Here is a 20,455-nt window from a genome sequence, read left to right on the forward strand (position 1 = left end):
CCTCTGCATCACTCTCTCAAGCCTCTGCTTCCCTCTCTTGATCCTCTGCATCACTGTCATGAGCCTCTGCAACACTCTCTTCAGCCTCTGCATCACTCTCTTGAGCCTTTGCATCACTCTCTTGAGCCTCTGCATCCCTCTCTTAAGCCTCTGCAACACTCTCTTCAGCCTCTGCATCACTCTCTTCAGCCTTTGCATCACTCTCTTGAGCCTCTGTATCACTCTCTTAAGCCTCTGCAACACTCTCTTCAGCCTTTGCATCACTCTCTTAAGCCTCTGCATCCCTTTTTTGAGTCTCTGCATCACTTTCGTAAGCCTCTACATCCCTCTCATGAACTTCTGCGTCACTCTCTTGAACTCCTGCATCCCTCTCATGAGCCTCTGCATCACTCTCGTAAGCCTCTGAATCACTCTCTTGAGCCTCTGCATCCCTCTATTGAACTCCTGTATCCCTCTCATGAGCCTCTGCATCCCTCTCCTGAGCCTTTGCATCACTCTCTTAAGCCTCTGCATTCCTCTCTTGAGCCTCTGCATCAGTCTCAAGAGCCTCTGCATACCTCTTTTTTGCCTCTGCATTCCTCACCTGAGCCTCTGCATCCCTCTCTTGAGCCTCTGCATCCATCTCTTTGGCCTCTACATCCCTCTCTTGAGCCTCTGCATCCCTCTCTTAAGCCTCTGCATTACTCTCTTATGCCTCTACATCACTCTCTTAAGCCTCTGAATCAATCTCTTGAGCCTTTGCATCACTCTCTTGAACCCCTGCATCCCTCTCTCAAGCCTCTGCATCACTCTCTTGAGCCTCTGCATCCCTCTCTTAAGCCTCTGCATCCCTTACTTGAGCCTCTGCAACACTCTCTTCAGCTTCTGCATTACTCTCTTGAGTCTCTGCATCACTCTCTTGAGCGTCTGCATCACTCTCTCCAGCCTCTGCATCACTCTCTTAAGCCTCTGCATCACTCTCGTAAGCCTCTGAATCACTCTCTTGAGCCTCTGTATCAATCTCTTGAGCCCCTGCATCCCTCTCTTGAGCCTCTGCTTCACTCTCTTGAGCCTCTGCATCACCCTTTAAGCCTCTGCATCCCTCTTTTGTGCCTCTGCATTACTTTCTTAAGCCTCTGCATCACTCTTGTAAACCTCTGAATCACTCTCTTAAGCCTCTGCATCCCTCTCTTGAGCCTCTTCATCACTCCCAAGAGCCTCTGCATCCCTCACTTGAGTCTTTGCATCACTCTATTAAGCCTCTGCATCCCTCTCTTGAGACTCTTCATCACTCCCAAGAGCCTCTGCATCCCTCACTTGAGTCTTTGCATCACTCTATTAAGCCTCTGCATCCCTCTCTTGAGCCTCTGCGTCACTCTCAAGAGCCTCTGCATCCCTCTCTTGTGCCTCTGCTTCCCTCACTCTAGCCTTTGCATCCCTCTCTTGAGCCCCTGCATCCCTCTCTTGAGCCTCTGCATCCCTCTCTTGAGCCTCTGCATCCCTCTCCTAAACCTCTGCATCACTCTCTTAAGCCTCTGCATCACTCTCGTAAGCTTCTGAATCACTCTGTTGAGCCTCTGCATCACTTTCTTGAGCCTCTCCATCACTCTCATGAGCGTCTGCATCCCTCTCTTAATTAAGCCATTGCATCATTCTCTTCAGCCTCTGTATTCCTCTTTTAAGCCTCTGGATCACTCTCTTGATCCTCTGCATCCCTCTCTTAAGCCTCTGCATCATTCTCTTGAGCCCCTGCATCATTCTCTTGAGCCTCTGCATCCCTCTCTTAAGCCTCTACATCATTCTCTTGTGCCTCTGCATCACTCTCTTGAACCTCTGCATCACTCTCTTAAGCCTCTGCATCTCTCTCTTCAGCTTCTGCATCACTCTCTTGAGCCTCTGCATCATTCTCTTGAGCCTTTACATCCCTCTCTTGAGCCTCTGCATCCCACTCTTAAGCCTCTGCATCAATCTCTGGAGCCTTTGCATCACTTTCTTGAGCCTCTGCATCCTTCTCTTAAGCCTCTGCAACACTTTCTTCAGCCTCTGCATCACTCTCTTAAGCCTCTGCATCCCTCTCTTGAGATTCTGCATCCCTCTCTTAAGCCTCTGCAACACTCCCTTCAGCCTCTGCATCACTCTCTTCAGCGTTTGCATCACTCTCTTGAGCATCTGCATCCCTCTCTTAAGCCTCTGGAACACTCTCTTCAGCCTCTGCATCACTCTCCTAAGCCTCTGCATCCCTGTTTTGAGCTTCTGCATCACTTTCTTAAGCCTCTGCATCCCTTTCTTGACCCTCTGCATCACTCTCTTGAGCCTCTGCATCACCCTCTTAAGCCCTGCATCTTAAGAGCCTTAAGAGCCTTAAGCCTCTGCGTCACTCTCAAGAGCCTCTGCATCCCTCTCTTGTGCCTCAGCATCCCTCACTTGAGCCCCTGCATCCCTCTCTTGAGCCTCTGCATCCCTCGCTTGAGCCTCTGCATCCCTCTCTTAAGCCTCTGCATCACTTTCTTAAGCCTCTGCATCACTCTCGTAAGCCTCTGAATCACTCTCTTGAGCCTCTGCATCCCTCTCTTGAACTCCTGCATCCCTCTCATGAGCCTCTGCATCCCTCTCCTGAGCCTTTGCATCACTCTCTTAAGCCTCTGCATCCCTCTCTTGAGCCTCTGCGTCACTCTCAAGAGCCTCTGCATCCCTCTCTTGTGCCTCTGCATCCCTCTCTTGTGCCTCTGCATCCCTCACTTGAGCCTCTGCATCCATATCTTGAGCCTCTGCATCCCTCGCTTGAGCCTCTGCATCCCTCTCTTAAGCCTCTGCATCACTTTCTTTAGCCTCTGCATCACTCTCGTAAGCCTCTGAATCACTCTCTTGAGCCTCTGCATCCCTCTCTTGTGCCACTGCATCCCTCACTTGAGCCTCTGCATCCCTCTCTTGAGCCTCTGCATCCCTCCCTTGGGACTCTGCATCCCTCTCTTGAGCCTCTGTATCATTCTCTTAAGCCTCTGAATCACTCTCTTGAGCCTCTGCATCACTCTCTTGAGCCCCTGCATCCCTCTCTCAAGCCTCTGCATCATTCTCTTGAGCCTCTGCATCACCCTCTTAAGCCTCTGCATTACTCTCTTGAGCCTCTGCATCCCTCTCCTATGCCTCTGCCTCACTCTCTTAAGCCTCTGCATCACTCTCATGAGACTCTGTATCCCTCTCTTGAGCCTCGGCATCACTCTCTTCAGTCTCTGCATCACTCTCTTAAGCCTCTGAATCCCTCTTTTGAGGCCTCTGCATAACGCTCTCGAGCCTCTGCCTCACTCTCTTGATTCTCTGCATCACTCGTAAGCCGCTGAATCACTCTCTCGAGTCTCTGCATCACTCTCTTGATCCTCTGCATCACTCTCTTGAGCCTCTGCATCACTCTCTTGAGCCTCTGCATCACTCTCTAGAGCCTCTGCCTCACTCTCTTCAGCCTCTGCATCACTCTCTCAAGCCTCTGCTTCCCTCTCTTGATCCTCTGCATCACTGTCATGAGCCTCTGCAACACTCTCTTCAGCCTCTGCATCACTCTCTTGAGCCTTTGCATCACTCTCTTGAGCCTCTGCATCCCTCTCTTAAGCCTCTGCAACACTCTCTTCACCCTCTGCATCACTCTCTTCAGCCTTTGCATCACTCTCTTGAGCCTCTGTATCACTCTCTTAAGCCTCTGCAACACTCTCTTCAGCCTTTGCATCACTCTCTTAAGCCTCTGCATCCCTTTTTTGAGTCTCTGCATCACTTTCGTAAGCCTCTACATCCCTTTCATGAACCTCTGCGTCACTCTCTTGAACTCCTGCATCCCTCTCATGAGCCTCTGCATCACTCTCGTAAGCCTCTGAATCACTCTCTTGAGCCTCTGCATCCCTCTATTGAACTCCTGTATCCCTCTCATGAGCCTCTGCATCCCTCTCCTGAGCCTTTGCATCACTCTCTTAAGCCTCTGCATTCCTCTCTTGAGCCTCTGCATCAGTCTCAAGAGCCTCTGCATACCTCTTTTTTGCCTCTGCATTCCTCACCTGAGCCTCTGCATCCCTCTCTTGAGCCTCTGCATCCATCTCTTTGGCCTCTACATCCCTCTCTTGAGCCTCTGCATCCCTCTCTTAAGCCTCTGCATTACTCTCTTAAGCCTCTACATCACTCTCTTAAGCCTCTGAATCACTCTCTTGAGCCTTTGCATCACTCTCTTGAACCCCTGCATCCCTCTCTCAAGCCTCTGCATCACTCTCTTGAGCCTCTGCATCACCCTCTTAAGCCTCTGCATCACTCTCATCAGCCTCTTCAGCCCTCTCTTGAGCCTCTGCAACACTCTCTTCAGCCTCTGCATCACTCTCTTAAGCCTCTGAATCCCTCTCTTGAGGCCTCTGCATAACTCTCTCGTGCCTCTGCATCACTCTCTTGAGCCTCTGCATCACTCTCTTAAAATTCTGCATCCCTCTCTTGATCCTCTGTATCACTCTCTTGAGCCTCTGCACCATTCTCTTGAGCCTCTACATCCTTCTCTTAAGTCTCCACGTCATTCTCTTGAGCCCCTGCATCACTCTCTTGAGCCTCTGCATCACTCTCTTTGGCCTCTGCATCACTCTCTGGAGCCTTTGCATCACTTTCTTGAGCCTCTGCATCCTTCTCTTAAGCCTCTGCACCACTCTCTTCAGCCTCTGCATCACTCTCTTAAGCCTCTGCATCCCTCTCTTGAGATTCTGCATCCCTCTCCTAAGCCTCTGCAACACTCTCTTCAGCCCCTGCATCCCTCTCTTGAGCCTCTGCATCCCTCGCTTGAGCCTCTGCATCCCTCTCTTAAGCCTCTGCATCACTTTCTTAAGCCTATGCATCACTCTCTTGGGCCTCTGCATCCCTCTCTTGAACTCCTGCATCCCTCTCATGAGCCTCTGCATCCCTCTCCTGAGCCTCTGCATCACTCTATTAAGCCTCTGCATCCCTCTCTTGAGCCTCTGCGTCACTCTCAAGAGCCTCTGCATCCCTCTCTTGTGCCTCTGCATCCCTCTCTTGTGCCTCTGCATCCCTCACTTGAGCCTCTGCATCCATATCTTGAGCCTCTGCATCCCTCGCTTGAGCCTCTGCATCCCTCTCTTAAGCCTCTGCATCACTTTCTTTAGCCTCTGCATCACTCTCGTAAGCCTCTGAATCACTCTCTTGAGCCTCTGCATCCCTCTCTTGTGCCACTGCATCCCTCACTTGAGCCTCTGCATCCCTCTCTTGAGCCTCTGCATCCCTCCCTTGGGACTCTGCATCCCTCTCTTGAGCCTCTGCATCCCTCTCTTAAGCCTCTGCATCACTCTTTTAAGCCTCTGTATCATTCTCTTAAGCCTCTGAATCACTCTCTTGAGCCTCTGCATCACTCTCTTGAGCCCCTGCATCCCTTTCTCAAGCCTCTGCATCATTCTCTTGAGCCTCTGCATCACCCTCTTAAGCCTCTGCATTACTCTCTTGAGCCTCTGCATCCCTCTCCTATGCCTCTGCCTCACTCTCTTAAGCCTCTGCATCACTCTCATGAGACTCTGTATCCCTCTCTTGAGCCTCGGCATCACTCTCTTCAGTCTCTTCATCCCTCTCTTGAGCCTCTTCAACACTCTCTTCAGTCTCTGCATCACTCTCTTAAGCCTATGAATCCCTCTTTTGAGGCCTCTGCATAACGCTCTCGAGTCTCTGCATCACTCTCTTGATCCTCTGCATCACTCTCTTGAGCCTCTGCATCACTCTCTTGAGCCTCTGCATCACTCTCTAGAGCCTCTGCCTCACTCTCTTCAGCCTCTGCATCACTCTCTCAAGCCTCTGCTTCCCTCTCTTGATCCTCTGCATCACTGCCATGAGCCTCTGCAACACTCTCATCAGCCTCTGCATCACTCTCTTGAGCCTTTGCATCACTCTCTTGAGCCTCTGCATCCCTCTCTTAAGCCTCTGCAACACTCTCTTCAGCCTCTGCATCACTCTCTTCAGCCTTTGCATCACTCTCTTGAGCCTCTGTATCACTCTCTAAAGCCTCTGCAACACTCTCTTCAGCCTTTGCATCACTCTCTTAAGCCTCTGCATCCCTTTTTTGAGTCTCTGCATCACTTTCGTAAGCCTCTACATCCCTTTCATGAACCTCTGCGTCACTCTCTTGAACTCCTGCATCCCTCTCATGAGCCTCTGCATGACTCTCGTAAGCCTCTGAATCACTCTCTTGAGCCTCTGCATCCCTCTATTGAACTCCTGTATCCCTCTCATGAGCCTCTGCATCCCTCTCCTGAGCCTTTGCATCACTCTCTTAAGCCTCTGCATTCCTCTCTTGAGCCTCTGCATTAGTCTCAAGAGCCTCTGCATACCTCTTTTTTGCCTCTGCATTCCTCACCTGAGCCTCTGCATCCCTCTCTTGAGCCTCTGCATCCATCTCTTTGGCCTCTACATCCCTCTCTTGAGCCTCTGCATCCCTCTCTTAAGCCTCTGCATTACTCTCTTTAGCCTCTACATCACTCTCTTAAGCCTCTGAATCACTCTCTTGAGCCTTTGCATCACTCTCTTGAACCCCTGCATCCCTCTCTCAAGCCTCTGCATCACTCTCTTGAGCCTCTGCATCACCCTCTTAAGCCTCTGCATCACTCTCATCAGCCTCTTCCGCCCTCTCTTGAGCCTCTGCAACACTCTCTTTAGCCTCTGCATCACTCTCTTAAGCCTCTGAATCCCTCTCTTGAGGCCTCTGCATAACTCTCTCGTGCCTCTGCATCACTCTCTTGAGCCTCTGCATCACTCTCTTAAAATTCTGCATCCCTCTCTTGATCCTCTGTATCACTCTCTTGAGCCTCTGCACCATTCTCTTGAACCTCTACATCCTTCTCTTAAGTCTCCACGTCATTCTCTTGAGCCCCTGCATCACTCTCTTGAGCCTCTGCATCACTCTCTTTGGCCTCTGCATCACTCTCTGGAGCCTTTGCATCACTTTCTTGAGCCTCTGCATTCTTCTCTTAAGCCTCTGCACCACTCTCTTCAGCCTCTGCATCACTCTCTTAAGCCTCTGCATCCCTCTCTTGAGATTCTGCATCCCTCTCCTAAGCCTCTGCAACACTCTCTTCAGCCCCTGCATCCCTCTCTTGAGCCTCTGCATCCCTCGCTTGAGCCTCTGCATCCCTCTCTTAAGCCTCTGCATCACTTTCTTAAGCCTCTGCATCACTCTCTTGGGCCTCTGCATCCCTCTCTTGAACTCCTGCATCCCTCTCATGAGCCTCTGCATCCCTCTCCTGAGCCTCTGCATCACTCTCTTAAGCCTCTGCATCCCTCTCTTGAGCCTCTGCGTCACTCTCAAGAGCCTCTGCATCCCTCTCTTGTGCCTCTGCATCCCTCTCTTGTGCCTCTGCATCCCTCACTTGAGCCTCTGCATCCATATCTTCAGCCTCTGCATCCCTCGCTTGAGCCTCTGCATCCCTCTCTTAAGCCTCTGCATCACTTTCTTTAGCCTTTGCATCACTCTCGTAAGCCTCTGAATCACTCTCTTGAGCCTCTGCATCCCTCTCTTGTGCCACTGCATCCCTCTCTTGAGCCTCTCCATCCCTCTCTTAAGCCTCTGCATCACTCTTTAAAGCCTCTGTATCATTCTCTTAAGCCTCTGAATCACTCTCTTGAGCCTCTGCATCACTCTCTTGAGCCCCTGCATCCCTCTCTCAAGCCTCTGCATCCCTCTCTTGAACTCCTGTATCCCTCTCATGAGCCTCTGCATCCCTCTCCTGAGCCTTTGCATCACTCTCTTAAGCCTCTGCATTCCTCTCTTGAGCCTCTGCATCAGTCTCAAGAGCCTCTGCATCCATCTCTTGGGCCACTACATCCCTCTCTTGAGCCTCTGCATCCCTCTCTTAAGCCTCTGAATTACTCTCTTAAGCCTCTGCATCACTCTCTTAAGCCTCTGAATCACTCTCTTGAACCTTTGCATCACTCTCTTGAACCCCTGCATCCCTCTCTCAAGCCTCTCCATCACTCTCTTGAGCCTCTGCATCACCCTCTTAAGCCTCTGCATTTCTCTCTTGAGCCTCTGCATCACTCTCATCAGCCTCTTCAGCCCTCTCTTGAGCCTCTGCAACACTCTCTTCAGCCTCTGCATCACTCTCTTAAAATTCTGCATCCCTCTCTCGATCCTCTGTATAACTCTCTTGAGCCTCTGCACCATTCTCTTGAGCCTCTACATCCTTCTCGTAAGCCTCCACGTCATTCTCTTGAGCCCCTGCATCACTCTCGTGAGCCTCTGCATCACTCTCTTTAGCCTCTGCATCTCTCTCTTCAGCCTCTGCATCACTCTCTTGATCCTCAGCATCACTCTCTTGAGCCTCTGCATCATTCTGTTGAGCCTCTGCATCACTCTGTTCAGCCTCTACATCATTCTCTTGAGCCTCTGCATCCCTCTCTTGAGCCTTTGCATCACTCTCTTAAGCCTCTGCACCCCTCTCTTCAGCCTCTGCATTCCTCTCTTGAGCCTCTGCACCACTCTCCTAAGCCTCTGCATCACTCTCGTAAGCCTCTGCCTCACTCTCTTAGGCCTCTGCATCACTCTCGCAAACCTCTGAATCACTCTCTTGAGCCTCTCTATCACTCTCTTGAGCCCCTGCATCCCTCTACTGAGCCTCTGCATCAATCTCTTGAGCCTCTGCATCACCCTGTTAAGCCTCTGCATCCCTCTTTTTAGCCTCTACATCACTTTCTTAAGCATCTGCATCCCATTCATGAGCTTCTGCATCTCTCTCTTGAACTCATCCATCCCTCTCATGAGCCTTTGCATCATTCTTTTGAGCCTTTGCATCACTCGATTAAGCCTCTGCATCCCTCTCTTGAGCCTCTGCATCACTCTCAAGAGCCTCTGCATCCCTCTCTTGTGCCTCTGCATCCCTCACTTGAGCCTCTGAATCCCTCTCTTGAGCCCCTGCATCCCTCTCTTGAGCCTCTGCATCCCTCTCTTGAGCCTCTACATCCCTCTCTCTTAAGCCTCTGCAACATTCTATTAAGCCTCTGCATCACTCTCGTAAGCCTCTGAATCACTCTCTTGAATCTCTGCATCCCTCTCTTGAGCCTTTGAATCACTCTCTTGAGCCTCTGCATCCCTCTCTTAAGCCTCTGCATCACTCTCGTAAGCCTCTGAATCACTCTCTTGAGCCTCTGCACCACTCTCTTGAGCCTCTGCATCACTCTCTTGAACCTCTGCATCCCTCTCTTAAGCCTCTGCATCACTCACTTGAGCCTCTGCATCACTCTCTTCAGCCTCTGCATCACTCTTTTAAGCCTCTGCTTCCCTCTCTTGATCCTCTGCATCACTCTCTTGAGCCTCTGCATCACTCTCGTATACCTCTGAATCACTCTCTTGAGCCTCTGCTTCACTCGCTTGAGCCTCTGCATCACCCTTCAAGTCTCTGCATCCCTCTTTTGAGCCTCTGCATCACTTCCTTAAGCCTCTGCATCACTCTCTCAAGCCTCTGCATCACTTTTGTAAGCCTCTGAATCACTCTCTTAAGCCTCTGCATCCCTCACTTGAGCCTTTGCATCACTCTCTTAAGCCTCTGCATCCCTCTCTTGAGCCTCTGCGTCACTCTCAAGACCTCTGCATCCCACTCTTGTGCCTTTGCTTCCCTCACTCTAACCTCTGCATCCCTCTCTCTTGAGCCTCTGCATCCCTCTCTTGAGCCTCTGCATCCCTCTCCTAAGCCTCTGCATCACTCTCTTAAGCCTCTGCATCACTCTCGTAAGCTTCTGAATCACTCTGTTGAGCCTTTGCATCACTTTCTTGAGCCTCTCCATCACTCTCTTGAGCCTCTGCATCCCTCACTTAAGCCTCTGCATCATTCTCTTTAGCCTCTGCATCCCTCTCTTAAGCCTTTGCATCATTCTCTTCAGCCTCTGTATTCTTCTCTTAAGCCTCTGCATCACTCTCTTGATCCTCGTCATCCCTCTCTTAAGCCTCTGCATCATTCTCTTGAGCCCCTGCATCATTCTCTTGAGCCTCTGCATCCCTCTCTTAAGCCTTTATATCATTCTCTTGTGCCTCTGCATCACTCTCTTGAACCTCTGCATCATTCTCTTAAGCCTCTGCATCTCTCTCTTCAGCAACTGAATCACTCTCTTGAGCCTTTACATCCCTCTCTTGAGCCTCTGCATCGCTCTCTTAAGCCTCTGCATCACTCTCTGGAGGCTTTGCATCACTCTCTTCAGCCTCTGCATCCCTCTCTAAAGCCTTTGCAACACTCTTCAGCCTTTGCATCACTCTCTTAAGCCTCTGTATCCCTCTCTTGAGCCTCTGCATTACTCTCTTAAGCCTCTGCAACACTCGCTTCAGCCTCTGCATCACTCTCTTGAGCCTTTGCATCACTCTCTTGAACATCTGCATCCCTCTCTTAAGCCTCTGTAACACTCTCTTCAGCCTCTGCATCACTCTCTTAAGCCGCTGCATCCCTTTTTTGAGCCTCTGCATCACTTTCTTAAGCCTCTGCATCCCTTTCTTAACCCTTTGCATCACTCTCTTGAGCCTCTGCATCACCCTCGTAAGCCTCTGCGGCACTCTCAAGAGCCTCTGCATCCCTCTCTTGTGCCTCTGCATCCCTCACTTGAGCCTCTGCTTCCCTCTCTTGAGCCCCTGCATCCCTCTCTTGAGCCTCTGCATCCCTCGCTTGAGCCTCTGCATCCCTCTCTTAAGCCTCTGCATCACTTTCTTAAGCCTCTGCTTCACTCTCGTAAGCCTCTGAATCACTCTCTTGAGCCTCTGCATCCCTCTCTTGAACTCCTGCATCCCTCTCATTAGCCTCTGCATCCCTCTCCTGAGCCTTTGCATCACTTTCTTAAGCTTCTGCATCCCTCTCTTGAGCCTCTGCGTCACTCTCAAAAGCCTCTGCATCCCTCTCTTGTGCCTCTGCATCCCTCACTTAAGCCTCTGCATCAATCTCTAGAGCCCCTGCATCCCTCTCTTTAGCCTCTGCATCACTCTCTTAAGACTCTGCATCCCTCACTTGATGCCTCTGCATAACTCTCTCGAGCCTCTGCACCACTCTCTTGATTCTCTGCATCACTCTCGTAAGCCTCTGAATCACTCTCTCGAGTCTCTGCATCAATCTCTTGAGCCTCTGCATCACTCTCTTGAGCCTCTGCATCACTCTCTAGAGCCTCTGCCTCACTCTCTTCAGCCTCTGCATCACTCTCTCAAGCCTCTGCTTCCCTCTCTTGAACCTCTGCATCACTCTCTTGAGCCCCTGCATCCCTCTCTCAAGAATCTGCATCACTCTTTTGAGCCTCTGCCTCACCCTCTTAAGCCTCTGCATTACTCTCTTGAGCCTCTGCATCACTCTCTTCAGCCTCTTCAGCCCACTCTTGAGCCTCTGCAACACTCTCCTCAGCCTCTGCATCACTCTCTTAAGCCTCTGAATCCCTCTCTTGAGGCCTCTGCATAACTCTCTCTAGCCTCTGCATCACTCTCTTGAGCCTCTGCATCACTTTTTTAAAATTCTGCATCCCTCTCTTGATCCTCTGCATCACTCTCTAGATCCTCTGCATCACTCTCTTAAGCCTCTGCATAACTCTCTTGAGCCTCTGCATCCCACTCTTGAGCCTCTGAATCACTCTCTTTAGCCTCTGCATCCCTCTCTTGAGCCTCTGAATCACTCTCTTGATCCTCTGAATCACTCTCTTGAGCCTTTGCATCCCTCTCTTGAGTCTCTGCATCCCTCTCTTAAGCCTCTGCATCCCTTACTTGAGCCTCTGCAACACTCTCTTCAGCCTCTGCATCACTCTCTTGAGTCTCTGCATCACTCTCTAGGGCGTCTGCATCACTCTCTTCAGCCTCTGCATCACTCTCTTAAGCCTCTGCTTCCCTCTTTTGATCCTCTGCATCACTCTCTTGAGCCTCTGCATCACTCTCTTAAGGCTCTCCATCACTCTCGTAAGCCTCTGAATCACTCTCTTGAGCCTCTGTATCACTCTCCGGAGCCCCTGCATCCCTCTCTTGAGCCTCTGCTTCACTCTCTTGAGCCTCTGCATCACCCTTTAAGCCTCTGCATCCCTCTTTTGAGCCTCTTCATCACTTTCTTAAGCCTCTGCATCACTCTTGTATGCCTCTGAATCACTCTCCTGAGCCTCTGCATCCCTCTCTTGAGCCTCTTCATCACTCCCAAGAACCTCTGCATCCCTCACTTGAGCCTTTGCATCACTCTCTTAAGCCTCTGCATCCCTCTCTTGAGCTTCTGCGTCACTCTCAAGAGCCTCTGCATCCCTCTCTTGTGTCTCTGCTTCCCTCCCTCTAGCCTCTGCATTCCTCTCTTGAGCCCCTGCATCCCTTCTCTTGAGCCTCTGCATCCCTCTCCTGATCCTCTGCATCCCTCTCCTAAGCCTCTGCATCACTCTCTTAAGCCTCTGCATCACTCTCGTATGCTTCTGAATCACTCTGTTGAGCCTCTGCATCACTTTCTTGAGCCTCTCCATCACTATCATGAGCGTCTGTATTCCTCTCTTAAGCCTCTGCTAAACTCTCTTGATCCTCTGCATCCCTCTCTTAAGCCTCTTCATCATTCTCTTGAGCCCCTGCATCACTCTCTTGAACCTCTGCATCACTCTCTTAAGCCTCTGCATCTCTCTCTTCAGCTTTTGCATCACGCTCTTGAGCCTTTACATCCCTCTCTTGAGCCTCTGCATCCCTCTCTTAAGCCTCTGCATCACTCACTGGAGCCTTTGCATCACTCTCTTGAGCCTCTGCATCCCTCTCTTAAGCCTCTGTAACACTCTCTTCAGCCTCTGCATCACTCTCTTAAGCCTCTGCATCCCTTTTTTGAGCTTCTGCATCACTTTCTTGACCCTCTGCATCACTCTCTTGAGCCTCTGCATCACCCTCTTAAGCCTCTGCGTCACTCTCAAGAGCCTCTGCATCCCTCGCTTGAGCCTCTGCATCCCTCTCTTAAGCCTCAGCATCACTTTCTTAAACCTCTGCATCACTCTCGTAAGCCTCTGAATCACTTTCTTGAGCCTCTGCATCCCTCTCTTAAACTCCTGCATCCCTCTCATGAGCCTCTGCATCCCTCTCCTGAGCCTTTGCATCATTCTCTTAAGCCTCTGCATCCCTCTCTTGAGCCTCTGCGTCACTCTCAAGCGCCTCTGCATCCCTCTCTTGTGCTTCTGCATCTCTCACTTGATCCTCTGCATCCATCTCTTGAGCCTCTGCATCCCTCGCTTGAGCCTCTGCATCCCTCTCTTAAGCCTCTGCCTGACTTTCTTTAGCCTCTTCATCACTCTCGTAAGCCTCTGAATCACCCTCTTGAGCCTCTGCATCCCGCTCTTGAACTCCTGCATCCGTCTCATGAGCCTCTGCATCCCTCTCTTGAGCCTTTGCATCACTCTGTTAAGCCTCTGCATCCCTTTCTTGAGCCTCTGCATCACTCTCAAGAGCCTCTGCATCTCTCTCTTGTGCCACTGCATCCCTCACTTGAGCCTCTGCATCATTCTCTTAAGCCTCTCAATCACTCTCTTGAGCCTCTGCATCACTCTCTTGAGCCCCTGCATCCCTCTCTCAAGCCTCTGCATCATTCTCTTGAGCCTCTGCATCACCCTCTTAAGCCTCTGCATTACTCTCTTGAGACTCTGCATCCCTCTCCTAAGCCTCTGCCTCACTATCTTAAGCCTCTGCATCACTCTCTTGAGCCTCTGTATCCCTCTCTTGAGCCTCGGCATCACTCTTCAGTCTCTTCATCCCTCTCTTGAGCCTCTTCAACACTCTCTTCAGCCTCTGCATCACTCTCTTAAGCCTCTGAATCCCTCTCTTGAGGCCTATGCATAACTCTCTCAAGCGTCTGCATCACTCCCTTGATTCTCTGCATCACTCTCGTAATCCTCTGAATCACTCTCTCGAGTCTCTGCATCACTCTCTTGATCCTCTGCATCACTCTCTTGAGCCTCTGCATCACTCCCTTGAAAATCTGCATCACTCTCTAGAGCCTCTGCCTCACTCTCTTCATTCTCTACATCACTCTCTCAAGGCTCTGCTTCCCTCTCTTGATCCTCTGCATCACTCTCTTAAGCCTATGCATCCCTCTCTTAAGCCTCTGCATCACTCTCTTGAGCCTTTGCATCACTCTCTTGAGCCTCTGCATTCCTCTCTTAAGCCTCTGCAACACTCTCTTCAGCCTCTGCATCACTCTCTTGAGCCTTTGCATCACTCTCTTGAGCCTCTGCATCACTCTCTTAAGCCTCTGCAACACTCTCTTCAGCCTTTGCATCACTCTCTTAAGCCTCTGCATCCCTTTTTTGAGTCTCTGCATCACTTTCTTAAGCCTCTGCATCCCTTTCTTGAGCCTCTGCGTCACTCTCTTGAACTCCTGCATCCCTCTCATGAGTCTCTGCATCACTCTCGTAAGCCTCTGAATCACTCTCTTGAGCCTCTGCATCCCTCTATTGAACTCCTGCATCCCTCTCATGAGCCCCTTCATCCCTCTCCTGAGCCTTTGCATCACTCTCTTAAGCCTCTGCATCCCTCACTTGAGCCTCTGCATCCCTCTCTTGAGCCTCTGCATCCATCTCTTGGGCCTCTACATCCCTCTCCTGAGCCTCTGCATCCTTCTCTTAAGACTCTGCATCACTCTCTTAAGCCTCTGCATCACTCTCTTAAGCCTCTGTATCACTCTCTTGAGCCTTTGCATCACTCTCTTGAGCCCCTGCATACCTCTCTCAAGCCTCTGCATCACTCTCTTGAGCCTCTGCATCACCCTCTTAAGCCTCTGCATTACTCTCTTCAGCCTCTGCATCACTCTCTTAAGCCTCTGAATCCCTCTCTTGAGGCCTCGGCATAACTCTCTCGAGCTTCTGCATCACTCTCTTGAGCCTCTGCATCACTCTCTTAAATTCTGCATCCCTCTCTTGATCCTCTGTATCACTCTCTTGAGCCTCTGCATCATTCTCTTGAGCCTCTACATCCTTCTCCTAAGCCTCCACATCATTCTCTTGAGCCCCTGCATCACTCTCTTGAGCCTGTGCATCACTCTCTTTAGCCTCTGCATCTCTCTCTTCAGCCTCTGCATCACTCTCTGGATCCTCTGCATCACTCTCTTGAGCCTCTGCATCACTTTCTTAAGCATCTGCATCCCTTTCATGAGCCTCTGCATCTCCCTCTTGAACTCCTCCATCCCTCTCATGAGCTTTTGAATCATTCTTTTGAGCCTTTGCATCACTCGCTTAAGACTCTGCATCCCTCTCTTGAGCCTCTGAATCACTCTCAAGAGCCTCTGCATACCTCTTTTGTGCCTCTGCATCCCTCACTTGAGCCTCTGAATCCCTCTCTTGAGCCTCTGCATCCATCTCTTGGGCCTCTACATCTCTCTCTTGAGCCTCTGCATCCTTCTCTTAAGCCTCTGCATCACTCTCTTAGGCCTCTGCATCACTCTCTTAAGCCTCTGAGTCACTCTCTTGAGCCTTTGCATCACTCTCTTGAGCCCCTGCATTCCTCTCTCAAGCCTCTGCATCACTCTCTTGAGCCTGTGCATCACCCTCTTAAGCCTCTGCATTACTCTCTTGAGCCTCTGCATCACTCTCATCAGCCTCTTCAGCCCTCTCTTGAGCCTCTGCAACACTCTCTTCAGCCTCTGCATCACTCTCTTAAGCCTCTGAATCCCTCTCTTGAGGCCTCTGCATAACTCTCTCGAGCCTCTGCATCACTCTCTTGAACCTCTGCATCACTCTCTTGAAATTCTGCATCCCTCTCTTGATCCTCTGCATCACTCTCTTAAGCCTCTGCATCATTCTCTTGAGCCTCCACATCATTCTCTTGAGCCCCTGCATCACTCTCTTGAGCCTGTGCATCACTCTCTTTTGCCTCTGCATCTCTCTCTTCAGCCTCTGCATCACTCTCTTGATCCTCTGCATCACTCTCTTGAGCCTCTGCATCACTTTCCTAAGCATCTGCATCCCTTTCATGAGCCTCTGCATCTCTCTCTTGAACTCCTCCATCCCTCTCATGAGCCTTTGCATCATTCTTTTTAGCCTTTGCATCACTTGCTTAAGCCTTTGCATCCCTCTCTTGAGCCTCTGCATCACTCTCAAGAGCCTCTGCATCCCTCTCTTGTGCCGCTGCAGCCCTGACTTGACCCTCTGCATCCCTCTCTTGAGCCCCTGCATCCCTCTTTTGAGCCTCTGCATCCCTCTCTTGAGCCTCTACATCCCTCTCTTAAGCCTCTGCATCACTCTCGTAAGCCTCTGAATCACTCTCTTGAACCTCTGCATCATTCTCTTGAGCCTCTGAATCACTCTCTTGATCCTCTGCAACCCTCTCTTAAGCCTGTGCATCCCTTTTTTGAGTCTCTGCATCACTTTCTTAATCCTCTGCATCCCTATCTAGAGCCTCTGCGTCACTCTCTTGAACTCCTGCATCCCTCTCATGAGCCTCTGCATCACTCTCGTAAGCCTCTGAATCACTCTCTTGAGCCTCGGCATCCCTCTATTGAACTCATGCTTTCCTCTCATGAGCCTCTACATCACTCTCAAGAGCCTCTGCATCCCTCTCTTGTGCCGCTGCAGCCCTGACTTGAGCCTCTGCATCCCTCTCTTGAGCCCCTGCATCCCTCTTTTGAACCTCTGCATCCCTCTCTTGAGCCTCTACATCCCTCTCCTAAGCCTCTGCAACACTCTCTTAAGCCTGTGCATCACTCTCGTAAGCCTGTGAATCACTCTCTTGAACCTCTGCATCCCTCTCTTGAGCCTCTGAATCACTCTCTTGAGCCTCTGCATCCCTCTCTTAAGCCTCTGCATCCCTTTTTTGAGTCTCTGCATCACTTTCTTAAGCCTCTGCATCCCTTTCTTGAGCCTCTGCGTCACTCTCTTGAACTCCTGCATCCCTCTCATGAGCCTCTGCATCACTCTCTTAAGCCTCTGCATCCCTCTCTTGAGCCTCTGAATCACTCTCTTGAGCCTCTGCATCCCTCTCTTAAGCCTCTGCATCCCTTTTTTGAGTCTCTGCATCACTTTCTTAAGCCTCTGCATCCCTTTCTTGAGCCTCTGCGTCACTCTCTTGAACTCCTGCATCCCTCTCATGAGCCTCTGCATCACTCTCTTAAGCCTCTTGCTCACTCTCTTGAGCCTCTGCATCACCCTCTTAAGCCTCTGCATTACTCTCCTGAGCCTCTGCATCCCTCTCCTAAGCCTCTGCCTCACTCTCTTAAGCCTCTGCATCACTCTCTTAAGCCTCTGAATCCCTCTCTTGATTCCTCTGCACAACTCTCTCAAGCCTCTGCATCACTCTCTTGATTCTCTACATCACTCTCGTAAGCCTCTGAATCACTCTCTCGAGTCTCTGCAACACTCTCTTGATCCTCTGCATCACTCTCTTGAGCCTATGCATCACTCCCTTGAGCCTCTGCATCACTCTCTAGAGCCTCTACCTCACTCTCTTCATTCTCTGCATCACTCTCTCAAGCCTCTGCTTCCCTCTCTTGATCCTCTGCATCACTCTCTTGAGCCTATGCATCCCTCTCTTAAGCCTCTGCATCACTCTCTTGAGCCTTTGCATCACTCTCTTGAGCCTCTGCATTCCTCTCTTAAAATAAGCCTCTGCAACACTCTCTTGAGCCTCTGCATCACTCTCTTGAGCCTTTGCATCACTCTCTTGAGCCTCTGCATCACTCTCTTAAGCCTCTGCAACACTCTCTTCAGCCTTTGCATCACTCTCTTAAGCTTCTGCATCCCTTTTTTGAGTCTCTGTATCACTTTCTTAAGCCTCTGCATCCTTTTCTTGAGCGTCTGCGTCTCTCTCTTGAACTCCTGCATCTTTCTCATGAGCCTCTGCATCACTCTCGTAAGCCTCTGAATCACTCTCTTGAGCCTCTGCATCCCTCTATTGAACTCCTGCATTCCTCTCATGAGCCTCTGCATCCCTCTCCAGAGCCTTTGCATCACTCTCTTAAGCCTCTGCATCCCTCTCTTGAGCCTCTGCATCAGTCTCAAGAGCCTCTGCATACCTCTTTTGTGCCTCTGCATCCCTCACTTGAGCCTCTGCATCCATCTCATGGGCCTCTACATCCCTCTCTTGAGCCTCTGCATCCTTCTCTTAAGCCTCTGCATCACTCTCTTAGGCCTCTGCATCACTCTCTTAAGCCTCTGAGTCACTCTCTTGAGCCTTTGCATCACTCTCTTGAGCCCCTGCATCCCTCTCTCAAGCCTCTGCATCACTCTCTTGAGCCTCTGCATCACCCTCTTAAGCCTCTGCATTACTCTCTTGAGACTCTGCATCACTCTCATCAGCCTCTTCAGCCCTCTCTTGAGCCTCTACAACACTCTCTTCAGCCTCTGCATCACTCTCTTAAGCCTCTGAATCCCTCTCTTGAGGCCTCTGCATAACTCTCTCGAGCCTCTGCATCCTTCTCTTGATCCTCTGCATCATTCTCTTGAGCTTCTACATCCTTCTCTTAAGCCTCCACATCATTCTCTTGAGCCCCTGCATCACTCTCTTGAGCCTGTGCATCACTCTCTTTAGCCTCTGCATCTCTCTCTTCAGCCTCTGCATCACTCTCTTGATCCTCTGCATCACTCTCTTGAGCCTCTGCATCACTTTCTTAAGCATCTGCATCCCTTTCATGAGCCTCTGCATCTCTCTCTTGAACTCCTCCATCCCTCTCATGAGCCTTTGCATCATTCTTTTGAGCCTTTGCATCACTTGCTTAAGCCTCTGCATCCCTCTCTTGAGCCTCTGCATCACTCTCAAGAGCCTCTGCATCCCTCTCTTGTGCCGCTGCAGCCCTGACTTGACCCTCTGCATCCCTCTCTTGAGCCCCTGCATCCCTCTTTTGAGCCTCTGCATCCCTCTCTTGAGCCTCTACATCCCTCTCTTAAGCCTCTGCATCACTCTCGTAAGCCTCTGAATCACTCTCTTGAACCTCTGCATCCCTCTCTTGAGCCTCTGAATCACTCTCTTGAGCTTCTGCAACCCTCTCTTAAGCCTGTGCATCCCTTTTTTGAGTCTCTGCATCACTTTCTTAATCCTCTGCATCCCTATCTAGAGCCTCTGCGTCACTCTCTTGAACTCCTGCATCCCTCTCATGAGCCTCTGCATCACTCTCGTAAGCCTCTGAATCACTCTCTTGAGCCTCGGCATCCCTCTATTGAACTCATGCTTTCCTCTCATGAGCCTCTACATCACTCTCAAGAGCCTCTGCATCCCTCTCTTGTGCCGCTGCAGCCCTGACTTGAGCCTCTGCATCCCTCTCTTGAGCCCCTGCATCCCTCTTTTGAACCTCTGCATCCCTCTCTTGAGCCTCTACATCCCTCTCCTAAGCCTCTGCAACACTCTCTTAAGCCTGTGCATCACTCTCGTAAGCCTGTGAATCACTCTCTTGAACCTCTGCATCCCTCTCTTGAGCCTCTGAATCACTCTCTTGAGCCTCTGCATCCCTCTCTTAAGCCTCTGCATCCCTTTTTTGAGTCTCTGCATCACTTTCTTAAGCCTCTGCATCCCTTTCTTGAGCCTCTGCGTCACTCTCTTGAACTCCTGCATCCCTCTCATGAGCCTCTGCATCACTCTCTTAAGCCTCTGCATCCCTCTCTTGAGCCTCTGAATCACTCTCTTGAGCCTCTGCATCCCTCTCTTAAGCCTCTGCATCCCTTTTTTGAGTCTCTGCATCACTTTCTTAATCCTTTGCATCCCTTTCTTGAGCCTCTGCGTCACTCTCTTGAACTCCTGCATCCCTCTCATGAGCCTCTGCATCACTCTCTTAAGCCTCTTGCTCACTCTCTTGAGCCTCTGCATCACCCTCTTAAGCCTCTGCATTACTCTCCTGAGCCTCTGCATCCCTCTCCTAAGCCTCTGCCTCACTCTCTTAAGCCTCTGCATCACTCTCTTAAGCCTCTGAATCCCTCTCTTGATTCCTCTGCACAACTCTCTCAAGCCTCTGCATCACTCTCTTGATTCTCTACATCACTCTCGTAAGCCTCTGAATCACTCTCTCGAGTCTCTGCAACACTCTCTTGATCCTCTGCATCACTCTCTTGAGCCTATGCATCACTCCCTTGAGCCTCTGCATCACTCTCTAGAGCCTCTGCCTCACTCTCTTCATTCTCTGCATCACTCTCTCAAGCCTCTGCTTCCCTCTCTTGATCCTCTGCATCACTCTCTTGAGCCTATGCATCCCTCTCTTAAGCCTCTGCATCACTCTCTTGAGCCTTTGCATCACTCTCTTGAGCCTCTGCATTCCTCTCTTAAGCCTCTGCAACACTCTCTTGACCCTCTGCATCACTCTCTTGAGCCTTTGCATCACTCTCTTGAGCCTCTGCATCACTCTCTTAAGCCTCTGCAACACTCTCTTCAGCCTTTGCATCACTCTCTTAAGCTTCTGCATCCCTTTTTTGAGTCTCTGTATCACTTTCTTAAGCCTCTGCATCCTTTTCTTGAGCGTCTGCGTCACTCTCTTGAACTCCTGCATCTTTCTCATGAGCCTCTGCATCACTCTCGTAAGCCTCTGAATCACTCTCT

This window comes from Procambarus clarkii, chromosome 53, assembly GCF_040958095.1.
Source record: "Procambarus clarkii isolate CNS0578487 chromosome 53, FALCON_Pclarkii_2.0, whole genome shotgun sequence".
In the NCBI taxonomy this organism is placed as follows: Eukaryota; Metazoa; Arthropoda; class Malacostraca; order Decapoda; family Cambaridae; genus Procambarus; species Procambarus clarkii.